At 44.8% G+C, this 12,015-nt stretch overlaps 1 protein-coding gene across 12 annotated transcripts in view; it reads right to left on the bottom strand.

Annotated features, from left to right (window-relative positions):
* The window catches only part of DNAH14 (dynein axonemal heavy chain 14), a 320,839-nt gene that overhangs the window by 7,412 nt on the left and 301,412 nt on the right, over positions 1–12,015 (bottom strand). The gene's annotated exons all lie outside the window — the stretch shown is intronic.

Below are 12,015 nucleotides of genomic sequence, written 5' to 3'. Positions count from 1 at the left end.
ATGAAAGCAGTCCTATCTACGATAGCATCAAAGAGAACAAAATACTTAGGACTAAATTTCAACAAGGAGATAAAAGACCTGTACACTAAAAAATATACAAAGTTGGTGGAAGACCGTGAGGAAGACAGAAGTAACGGGAAAGACTTCCTGTCTTCTTGGATTAGAAGAATATTGTGAAAAATTCTTTCCACAGAAAAGTCTATAATACAATACAATCCTAATCAAAATCCCCATGGCATTTTTCACAGAAATAGAAAAAATATTCTAAAATTTGTATGGAAATACAAAAGACCCCGAATAGCCAGAGCAATTCTGAAAAAGGAGATCAAAGCTGGAAGCATCCTGCTCCCTGATTTGAAGGTATCTTACAAAGTTGTAGTAGTAAAAACAATACGGTTCTGGCATAAAAACAGGCACATAGACCAGTGGAACAGAACAGAGCCCAGGCACAAACCCAGACGTATGTGGTCAACTAGTTTTTTTTTTTTTTTTTTTTTTGTCAACTCATTTTTACAAGGGTGCCAGGAACACAGACTGGGGGAAAGAACAGTCTCCTCAACCAATGAAGCTGGGAAAACTGGGTCTCCACATGCAAAATAATGAAATTGGATCCCTATCTTACACCACTCACAAAAGCTAAGTAGAAATGGACCTACAAACGTGTGGCCAACTAATCTTTGACAAAGCAGGAAAGAATATCCAATGAAATAAAGACAGTCTCCTCAGCAAGTGGTGCTGGGAAAACTGGACAGTGACAAGAAGAAGAATGAGCCCGGACCACTTTCTCACACCATACACAAAAAGACACTCAAAATGGATGAAAGACCTAAATGTGAGGCAGGAAACCATCAAAATCCTAGAGGAGAAAACAGGCAACAACCTTTTTGACCTTGGCCACGGCAGCTTCTTACTACGCATTCCTCTGAAGGCAAGGGAAATAAAAGCAAAAATGAACTATTGGGACCTCATCAAGATAAAAAGCTTCTGCACAACGAAGGAAACAATCAACAAAACTAAAAGGTAACTGACCGAATGGGAGAAGATATTGGCAAACGACAAATCAGATAAAGGGTATCTAAAATCTATAAAGAACTTACCAAACTCAACACCCAAAAAACAAATAATCTAGTGAGGAAATGGGCAGAAGACAGAATAGACATCTTCCCAAAGAAGACATCCAGATGGCTAACAGACACAGGAGAAAATGCTCAATATCACTCATCATCAGGGAAATACAAATCAAAACCACACTGAGATACCACCTCACACCTGTCAGAATGACTAAAACCAACAACTCAGGCAACAGCAGACGTTGGCGAGGGTGTGGAGAAAGGGATCTCTTTTGCACTGCTGGTGGGAATGCAAGCTGGTGCAGCCACTCTGGAAAACAGTATGGAGGTTCCTCAAAAAACTAAAAGTAGAACTACCCTACGACCCAGCAATTGCACTACTAGATATTTATCCAGAGGTTACAAAAATGCTGATTCAAAGGAGATGCACTCCTATCTTCAAAGGAGATAGCTGCACTATCGACAATAGCCAAATTATGGGAAGAGCCCAAATGTCCATCGACTGATGAATGGATAAAGAAGACATGGGGTGTGTGTGTGTGTGTGTGTGTGTGTGTGTGTGTGTGTAATGGAATATTACTCAGCCATCAAAAAGAATGAAATCTTGCCATTTGCAACAACGTGGATGGAGCTAGAGTGTATTATGTTAAGCAAAATAAGTCAGAGAAAGACAAATATATGATTTCACTCATGGGAATTTAAGAAACACAATGGATGCACATCGGGGAAGGAAAAATAAGGTAAAAAACAGGGAGGCAGACCATAAGAGACTCAAATACAGAGAACAAACTGAGGGTTGCTGGAGGGGAGATGGGTGGGGGTATGGGCTAAATGGGTTGACGGACATTAAGGAGGGCACTTGCTGGGACGAGCACTGGGTTTTATATGTAAATGACAAATCACTAAATTATATTCTTGAATCTAATACTATACTGTATGTTAATTAATTTAAATTTAATTTAAAAAAGTCAAGTAGAAATGATTCAAAGATTTAAATAAAATCTGGACAATAAAACTTCTAGAAGAAAACATGGAAAAAGATCCTTGACAATGGTCCTGGCAATGATTTCTTGGAAAAGACACCGGAGCACATTCAACAAAAGCTAAAACAAACAAGCGGGACCAGATTCCTTCCGAACAGCAAAGGAAACAATTGATAAACTGGAAAAGCAACTTACAGAATGGGAGAAGATATTCACAAGCCATCTATCTGACAAGGAGTTAAATCCAAAGTGTATAAAGCACTCACTCATCCAACTCAACAGCCAAAAACCCAATCCGATTAAAAAATGGGCGAAGGACCTGAAGAGACCTTTTCCCAAGGAAGATACACAATGGCCAACGGGTACCTGGAAAGGTGCTCAACATCAGTCGTCCTCAGGGAACTGCAAACCCAACCCCAAGGAGACATCACCTCACACCTGCGGATGAAGGTTGGTTCATGAAGGTTGGAGGATGGTCATTACCGAGGGGACAGATGATGACAAACGTTGGGGAGAATGTGGAGAAAAAGAAACCCTGATACACTGTTGCCGGGAATTTCAGATGGTTGGGTCATTACGGAAGACAGTACTGTAGCTCCTTAAAACTTAAACACTGAACTCTCACACGACCCGGCAAGGCCACCCCGGGTCACCTATACGCAGGAACAGAGATCGGTGCTTTGAAGAGAGGTCTGCATTGCCACGTTCCCTGCTGCTTTATTCACAACAGCGCAGATGTGGAAGCAACCCAAGCGTCTCTCCACGCGTGACCGGAAGAGGAAAACGTGGCGTGCGCACACGCAATCGGGTGTCACTCAGCCATAAAAAAAGAAGGAAGTCCTGCCGTTTGCAACAACATGGATGAGCCCGCAGGGCATTCTGCCGAGCGAAAGAAGCCAGACGGAGAAACCTAAAAACCGGATCACTCACGTGTGGAATCTAAGACAGAAAAGCCCGTTTCGTAGAGACTGAGACTAGGACGGTGGTGGCGGGGGCGGGGTAAATGGGGGTGATGTTGTCAAGGGGCACAAATCTTACAAGAATAGAAGTGGAAGCTGTGCCTGGAAGTCCTTTTAGGTCCTCAGATGTTCTGTGTCCACAGTAGGCTGTGGTCATCTGCCCTCAGACAGCTCTCCGCCCGCCGTCCGTGTGGCACGCCACACAGCCGGCGGCACTCCCGGCCACCCGAACGTCCAAGCCGGACATTTCCACCCGGCCAGCTTCAGCCCGGGTCACTCTGGCAGGGGTGCCGACTCAGCCGTGGGTGGCTGTACCTGCTAGCGACCCACGGGGGCCACGTTCTCTCAGCCTGACCTTGAACTCATGTACATCCCGGACCTGTCACAAGTTAGCCTCTCTGCCCCTCAGTTCCCGTGTCCGCGGACTCAGCACCTCAACCTTCTGTGCCGGCGTGCGCACAGTTGTCGTCGCTTTCTGGGACTCTGGGTTTTGTGGGCAGGTTTTGTTTTTGTTTTTGTTTTTTTTTAATTTGAAATACAATTTAGATAGCGTAAAATTCACTCACTTCAATGCTTTTTAGTATATTCATCACCTTGTGGAGCCATCACCACAATCATTTTTAGAACATTTTCATCACTTGAAGACCAAACCCACACGCCCTTGGCGAGTCAGCCACCCATCCCCAGCCCCGGGCGACGGCTCATCTACCGCCCAGCTCGGCCGAGTTTCCTATTCTGGACGTTTCATGGAAGTGAGAGGACGTGTGGCCTTTCGGACTGCCTTCTCTCAGTTCCTATGATGTTTTGGGGGTCATTCAGGCTGTAGCGTGTCTATACTTCAGTCCTGTTGATGGGTGAATAATGTTCCTCGGTATAGACGTGCTCGTGTGTATCACGTCTGTGTACCTACCGTGTTCTGTCTGTCCATTCGTCAGGAACGCTGGCGTGGTTTCTGTCTTACGAACAATGCTGCCGTGACATTCGTGGCAAGTTTCGGTGTGACAAGGTTTGAATTTCCCTCGGGTATATACCTGGGAGTAGGAGTGCTGGGTCAGATGGGGACTGTTCACCTTTCTGAGGAGTTCACAGACTGTTTTCCAGGGCGGCCACACCATTTTACATTCCCATCAAGCACGCAAAGCCCCCAGCCTCACATGACTGCCGCGTTCCTTATCACCTGCCCTTTGGATTCTACTCTCCCTGGTGGGTGTGAAATTGTATCTCACTATGGTTTCGATTCACAGTTTCCTGATGACAAATGATGTTAAGCATCTTTTTGATGTGCCTGTGTAGGTTTTTTTTTTAATTGAGAGAGAGAGAGAGAGAGAACGAGTTGGGGCCGGGGTGGGGGGGAGAGAGAATCCCAAGCAGGCTCCGCACCGTCAGCACAGAGCCCAATGCAGGGCTTTGAACCCACGAACCATGAGATCATGACCTGAGCCGAAATCAAGACGCTCAAGTGACTGAGCCCCCCAGGTGCCCCTCTATACAGGTTTTTAATCTGGTGTAGGATCCAGGGTTTGAGGGAGGCTGGTACTAACTATAAAGGGAGAATTAAACTTCAGGTGCAATGGTTTTGTGTTCAACATCGTGTTACCTTTTCGACAATCCTGCTCGCCTCCTACCCCAGGCTGCCAGAACTTCACGGCTGATTTTATTCTTGTTCTGATAAACGTTGTGTTTCTGTGATTTGGTTTTCTGATTAAGCCTATGGTCCGGGAGTCATTCATCTTTCTGTTTTGCCTTTTTTTTTTTTTTAAATTTAAAAGTGCCATTCAGCTTTTTCCTATACAGTCTCATCATCTAAATATGGAGATCTAGGAAGGACGAGGCAAAAATAGAAATCACGCAGAATCGTATCACCCAGAGCAAATTCGTATGTTCTCTTCCAGCTCTCTCTCCATATATGGCTCTGTACACAGTTGGTTCTCTGTGTAGTGAAGTCACCACGAACACTGCGTCAGTGGGCGCTGAACTATTGTTCCTGTTTACATTTTTGTCACATAGTCAGTAAAGTGCTTAAAGACATCTTGATGGTATTGATGCGTTAAGACTGGACCCACGGCCAAAAGCACTAGAACTCACGAGTGAATGAAGCGGATCTGACACAGGTACTTTCTCCATAAGGCACATCACAGCCTTCCGGGCAGGGACTCCACACGGCATTTCGGCTTTGCCATCGTGAGCAGCAAAACCACCAGCCAAAAGCACAAACATGAAAGCTGCGGCACTAGACACGACGAGAGCACCCGTGTGACACTAGGAGAGCTACGACCGGAAGCCGGATGTCACCCGTTTGATCTCAGCGGGGAGTGTGCACGGGGCGGGGAGACTGTGCACGGAGGGGGAGTGTGCACAGGGGGGTGGGGGGAACTGTGCACGGGGAGGGGAGGAGGGTACACGGAGGGGAGCTGTGCACGGAGGGGGACTGTGCAGGGGGGGGGTGTGCACATGGTGGGAGCTGTGCATGGAGGGGAGCTGTGCACAGGGGGGAGTGTGCACGGGGGGGGGGACTGTGCATGGGGGGAGAGTGTGCACACGGGGGGGAAACAGTGCATGGAGGGGGACTGTGCACGGGGTGGGGACTGTGCATGGGGAGTGTACACGGAGGGGAGCTGTGCACAGAGGGGGAGTGTGCAACGGGGGGGGAACTGTACACGGGGGGGCAGTGTACACGGAGGGGAGCTGTGCATGGAGGGGAACTGTGCATGCGGTGGGGACTGTGCACGGGGAGTGTACACGGAGGGGAGCTGTGCACAGAGGGGGAGTGTGCCCGGGGGGGGGTGTGCACCGAGGGAGAGTGTGCACGGAGGGGGAGTGTGCGTGGGGGGGGGGGGAGTATGCACAGAGAAGGGCTGTGCACACGGCGGGGGGGGGGGGGACTGAAACGTTTCCGCACTCGGCACACGTGTAAATGACCCCTAAGCACTGAGAGTACAGTTTTGGAGTTAGAAATTAGTTTCAACAAGCAGGCAAGCGTGCAAAGACGTAGTGCCTGAGTGGTGACGAGTGACGAGGGGGTGTGTGTGTAGTTTTGTCATCGTCTTTGAGCTTCCTTCTGTCGACAAAGCTGTAGCTGTGGTTCATTCCCCTGCATGACTGTATTGTCTGTCGTGTGAATACACCACGTATTTATCCATTCTGTTGTGGGTGACACGTTGGAACTGTTTGTGACTAACGACGATGTTCTGAATATCATCGTACGTGTCCCCTGATGCCCAGGTGCAAGGGTTTACGTACCTACGAAGTCGAGATCAGGCTGTGTGCCACCTTGGAACTTAAAAACTCCTCGTTCACGAAACAGCAGAACAAGCTTCTCTCCCTCCTCTAAGATTGGGGAAGTTGTGCAATTTTTTTCGACTGTTTTAGTGGCTGCTCTAAAAACCACAGCGTGCATACTTGACCTGCCCGAGTCTCCAGGTCATTGTTAATTAGCCTCCTTGATAACACGAGACCTGAAACCTCCATATGCTCCCCAGGCCTGGCTTATACGTTATTCTTCGTCCCTCCGCTTCATCTGGTCAATGTCCCGTCCTGCTCCAAAAGCCGGATGCTAGTACGCTGCCTGATCTTTGTCGGGATCGATTTACCACTTGCTTTCCTCCTCTCCCGTCTCAGACCTTTCAATTGTTTCCCTTTCCCCTCTGCCTGAAGTATGTCAGTTAGCTCACATTATTAGCGTTTGCTAATGACGAATTCTGTTTTTCTCTCTTTTTGGCCTGTTTTATTTCATCCTCAATTTAGAAACAAGAGTTTCGTCTGCACAGCTTTAGTGTAACATTTCACTTCTCCCAACATAATGAAGATGCCATTCTCATGCCTTTGAATGTTACTTTTCCTCTAGCTTCTTTAAGATTTTCCTTTGATTTTCTAGGGGACCTGATGGGCTCCGTCGGTTAAGCATCTGGCTTCGGCTCAGGTCATGATCTCGCAGTTCGTGAGTTCGAGCCCCACGTCAGGCTCTGGGCTGACAACTTGGAGCCTGGAGCCTGTTTCAGATTCTGTGTCTCCCTCTCTCTCTGCCCCTCCCCTGCTCACGCTCTCTGTCTCTCAAAAATACAGATGTTAAAAAAGATTTTCCTTTGATTTTCTGCAGTTCCATGAACATGTATATATGTGCAAGTTTTTTTTTTTTTTTTTTTTAAGACTTTATCTTGCTTGGGATTGAATTTCTCCCATCTGTTAATTCTGGAAAACTCTCAGCCTTTATCCTATCAATTACTGCCTCTGTTCTGTCTGCTCTCCTCTCCCTGAACTTCAGTTAAACTTGTGTCCGACTTCTCACTTTGCCCTACCAATCCCAATGGCTCTTTCCTATTTCCATCCTCAGTCTCTTTGGGCTGCATTCTCTTCTGTTCCATTCTCTGGCTTCCTGATTCTCTTTTCTGGTTCCGTTCGATCTCCTGCCACGCCTGCGAACACTATCACATTCTATTTAATGAATGATTTTCATTTCTGGATTCTTCTTCCAATCTGCTCTGCCATTTTCAGTAGTTCCTTGTTCTCCTAAAATACGTAGCTTGTTTAAATCTCTGTTCCTTTAAACACGGGAAGTATTTTGTCGTAATCTATATCTGATAATTCAAATGTCTGAAGTGTTAGGGTCAGTCTGTACTGTTTTATTATTTATTTATTATTTTTTAAATGTTTACTTAGGGAGAGACAGACAGAGACAGAGACAGAGGGAGACACGGAATCCGAAGCAGGCTCCAGGCTCCCAGCTGTCAGCACAGAGACCGACGTGGGGCTCGAACCCACGGACCGTGAGATCATGACCTGAGCTGAAGCTGGACGCCTACCTGACCGAGCTGCCCAGGTCACCTGTGCTGTATTTTCGCTATGGTTCTCACTCACGGTCCTTGTGTTTATGTGTGTTTAGCTATTTTTGACTGATTGTTCCTTGCAAAACACGTGTGCGACTCCCTGGGCCTTAGATGGAAGGTCTCTTCTCCCCGAGAGGCATTCTGGTTGCGTTTCCACGTGCCCTTCACACTGGACTTGGGCTGCAGACTCTTCAGGGGAGGACTTGGACTTTACCACGGCTCAGCGACAGGCTTTCTTACTTTACTGCCTGCTCCCTACTTATTTTTTTTTTTTTCAACGTTTATTTATTTTTGGGACAGAGAGAGACAGAGCATGAACGGGGGAGGGGCAGAGAGAGAGGGAGACACAGAATCGGAAACAGGCTCCAGGCTCTAAGCGGTCAGCACAGAGCCCGACGCGGGGCTTGAACTCATGGACCGCGAGATCGTGACCTGGCTGAAGTCGGACGCTTAACCGACTGCGCCACCCAGGCGCCCCTCCCTGGTAGAGAATTTAAAGTAATGGTCATAAATATACTCACTGGACTGAGAAAGAGTGGGGGACCTCAGTGAGACCCTCAACACAGAGACAGAAAACATAAAAAAGAACCAATCAGTGACAAAGAACACAATAACTGATATTAAAAATACACAAGATGGAATAAATAGTAGAGTAGAGGAAGCAGAAGAACAGATCAGTGACCTGGAGGACAGAGTAATGGAGAGAAATCAAGCTGAGTAGTTGAGAAAAAGAAAAAATGAGAACAAGTTAGGGGAACTCAGTGATACCATCAAGCCTAATAACATTTGCATTATTGGGGTCCTAGAAGGAGAAGAGAGAAAAGAGGACAGAAAATTTATTTGAAAAAAATGACAGCTGAAACCTTCCTGAATCTGGGGAAGGAAACAGAAGTCCAGATTCAGGAGGCACAGAGAGCCCCTAACAAAACCAAAGGAGGTCCACACCAAGGCACAGAGGAATTTAAGTGGCAAGAAGCATGGATCAAGAGAGAGTTTTAAAAGCAGCAAGAGAAAAGAAAGCAGTTTCATACAAGGGAAATCCCATAAGGCACTCAGCTGCATTCTCAGCAGAAACTTTGCAGGCCAGAAGGGAGGGGCATGATATAATCCAAGTGCTGAAAGGAAAAGCCTGCAGCCAAGAATACTCTATCCAGCAAGGCTATCATTCAGAATAGAAGGATGGAGAAGAGCTTCCCAAAGTTTAAAGGAGTCCATGACCACTAAACCAGACCCACAAGAAACGATAAAGGGGACTCTGAGAGGCAAGGAAAGACCATAAGCAGGAATAAGAAAAGCAGGAATCACAAAAGCAAGAATAAGTATATATGTAAAAATCTGTCAAGGGATTCACAAAATTAACGTATGTAAAGTATGATACCAGATACCTACACCGTGGGAAAGAGTAAAAATTTAGTGCCTTTACAATGGGTTCAAACTTAAGCAACCATCAACTTAATATAGACTCCTATACACATAAGACATTACGTGCAAACCGAATGTTAACCACAAATCAAAAACTGGTAACAGATATGCAAAAAATAAAGAGAAAGGAATCCAAATATATCACTAAAGAAAGCGGACTTCTCAAAAGAAAGGAACAGAGACGAACTACGACCATAAAAGGAGTGACAAAATGGCAGTAAGTACATACATATCAATAATTACTTTGAATGTAAATGGACGCAATCAATTTTGCTCCAATCAAAAGACCTAGGGTGACGTAATGGATAAAAAAGCAAGACCCATCTATATGCTGCCTACAAGAGACTCATTTCATTCCCAAAGACACCTGCAGGTTGAAATTGAAGGGATGGAAAAGCATTTATCATGTAAATGGAAGTGAAAAGGAAGCCAGGGTAACAATTATTATTGAACGAAATAGACTTTAAAACAAAGTCTGGGGGCGCCTGGGTGGCACAGTCGGTTGAGCGTCCGACTTCAGCCAGGTCACGATCTCGCGGTCCATGAGTTCGAGCCCCGCGTCAGGCTCTGGGCTGATGGCTCGGAGCCTGGAGCCTGTTTCCCATTCTGTGTCTCCCTCTCTCTCTGCCTCTCCCCCGTTCAAGCTCTGTCTCTCTCTGTCCCAAAAATAAATAAACGTTAAAAAAAAAATTTAAAAAAAAAAAAACAAAGTCTGTAATAAGAGACAAAGAAGGACAGTATATAATAATAAAGGGGACAATCCTACAAGAAGATATAACAATTGTAAATATTTATGCACCCAACATAGAACACCCCAATACATCAAGCAGCTAATAACATGAAGGATGCAATTGATAAGGATACAAAAATAGTGGGGACTTTAGCACCCTGCTTACATCAATGGACAGATCATGTAAACAGAAAATCAACAAGGAAACAGTGGCTTTGAATGACACACTGGGGCAGCTGATCTAACAGGTATATTCAGACATTCCATCCAAAATCAGCAGAATGCACATTGTTTTCAAGTACACATGGAACATTCTCCAGAACAGATCACATATCCAGCCACAAAACAAGTCTCAGCAAATTCCAAAGACTGAAGTCATAGCATGCATCTTTTCTGACCACAACTCTATGAAACTAAAAATCAACAAGAAAAAAATCTGGAAAGAACACAAATACATGGAGGTTAAATACACGCTACTAAACAATAAATGGATCAATTTGATCAAGAAATCAAAGAGGAAATAAAATAAAAAACACATGGAGAAAATGAAAATGAAAATATAATGGTCCCAAATCTTTGGGATGCAGCAGAAGCTGTTTTAAGAGGGAAGTTTATAGCAACACAGGGCTACCACAAGAAGCAAGAAGAATCTCAAACAACGTAACCTTACACCTAATGGAGCTAGAAAAAGGACAAATAAAACCAAAAAGGAAAGGAAAGGAAGGAAATTCGAGTAGAAATAAATGAAACAGAAATTTAAAACATAGAACAGGTCAATGAAACCAAGAGCTGGAGTTTTGAAAAGATCAACAATATTGATAAGAGCGTAGCCCAGGCTCCTCAAAAAGAAAAAAAAGAAAAAAAGAAACAGAGACTCAAATAACTAATCAAATCAGAAATGAAAGAGGGAAAAAAATAACTGACACCACAGAATAATAAAAAGATTATAGGAGAACAGTACGTAAAATGGTATGCCAACAAGTTGGGCAACCTAGAAGAACTGGATACGTTCCTAGAAACATATACACTCCAAAAACTGAATCAGAAAGAAATAGAAAATTTGAACAGATGAATTACTAGCAATTAAATTGAATCAGTAATCAAAAAACTTCCAACAAACAAAAGTCCAGGACCAGACAGCTTCATAGGTAAATTCTACCAAATATTTAAATTTATTATTTTTTTTAATGTTTATTCATTTTTGAGAGAGAGAGAGAGAGAGAGAGCGCATGTGAGCAAGTGAGCATGAGCAGGGGAGGGGCAGAGAGAGAGGGAGACACAGAACCTGGGGCAGGCTCTAGGCTCCGAGCTGTCAGCACAGAGCCCGACATGGGGCTCGAACTCACAACCATGTGATCCTGACCTGAGCCGAAGTCAGTCACTTAACTGAGCCACCCAGGCGCGCCATTTAATTTTTTAAAAATGTTTACTTATTTTTGAGAGACAAAGCATGAGTGGGGGAGGGATAGAGAGAAAGGGAGACACAGAATCCAAAGCAGGCCCCAGGCTCTGAGCTGTCACCACAGAGCCTGATGTGGGGCTCAAAGTCACGAACTACAAGATCGTGACCTAAGCTGAAGTCGGACGCTTAACCTACTGAGCCACCCAGGCGCCCCTAATTCTACCAAACATTTAAAGAAGAGTTAATACCTGTTCTTCTCAAACTATTCCAAAAATAGAAGAGGAAGGAAAGCTTCCAAATTCATTCTAGGGGGCCAGCATTACCCTGATACAGAAAACCACAAAAAGACACTACAAAAAAAAAGAACTCGGGCCAATATCCATGATGAACACAGATGTAAAATCCTGACCAAAGCAATAGCAAACTGAATTCAACAATACAGTAAAAAAATTATCCACCATGATCAAGTGGGGTTTATCTCTGGGATGGAAGGGTGATTTAATATTTACAAATCAATCTACATGATACATCACATCAATAAGAGAAAGGATACAAACCATATGATCCTTTCAATAGATGCAGAAACAGCATTTGACCAAGTACAACATCCATTCATGATAAAAACA

This window comes from Felis catus, chromosome F1 (assembly GCF_018350175.1).
Source record: "Felis catus isolate Fca126 chromosome F1, F.catus_Fca126_mat1.0, whole genome shotgun sequence".
NCBI classification, from domain to species: domain Eukaryota; kingdom Metazoa; phylum Chordata; class Mammalia; order Carnivora; family Felidae; genus Felis; species Felis catus.
This window is presented reverse-complemented; position numbering and strand designations above follow the sequence as displayed.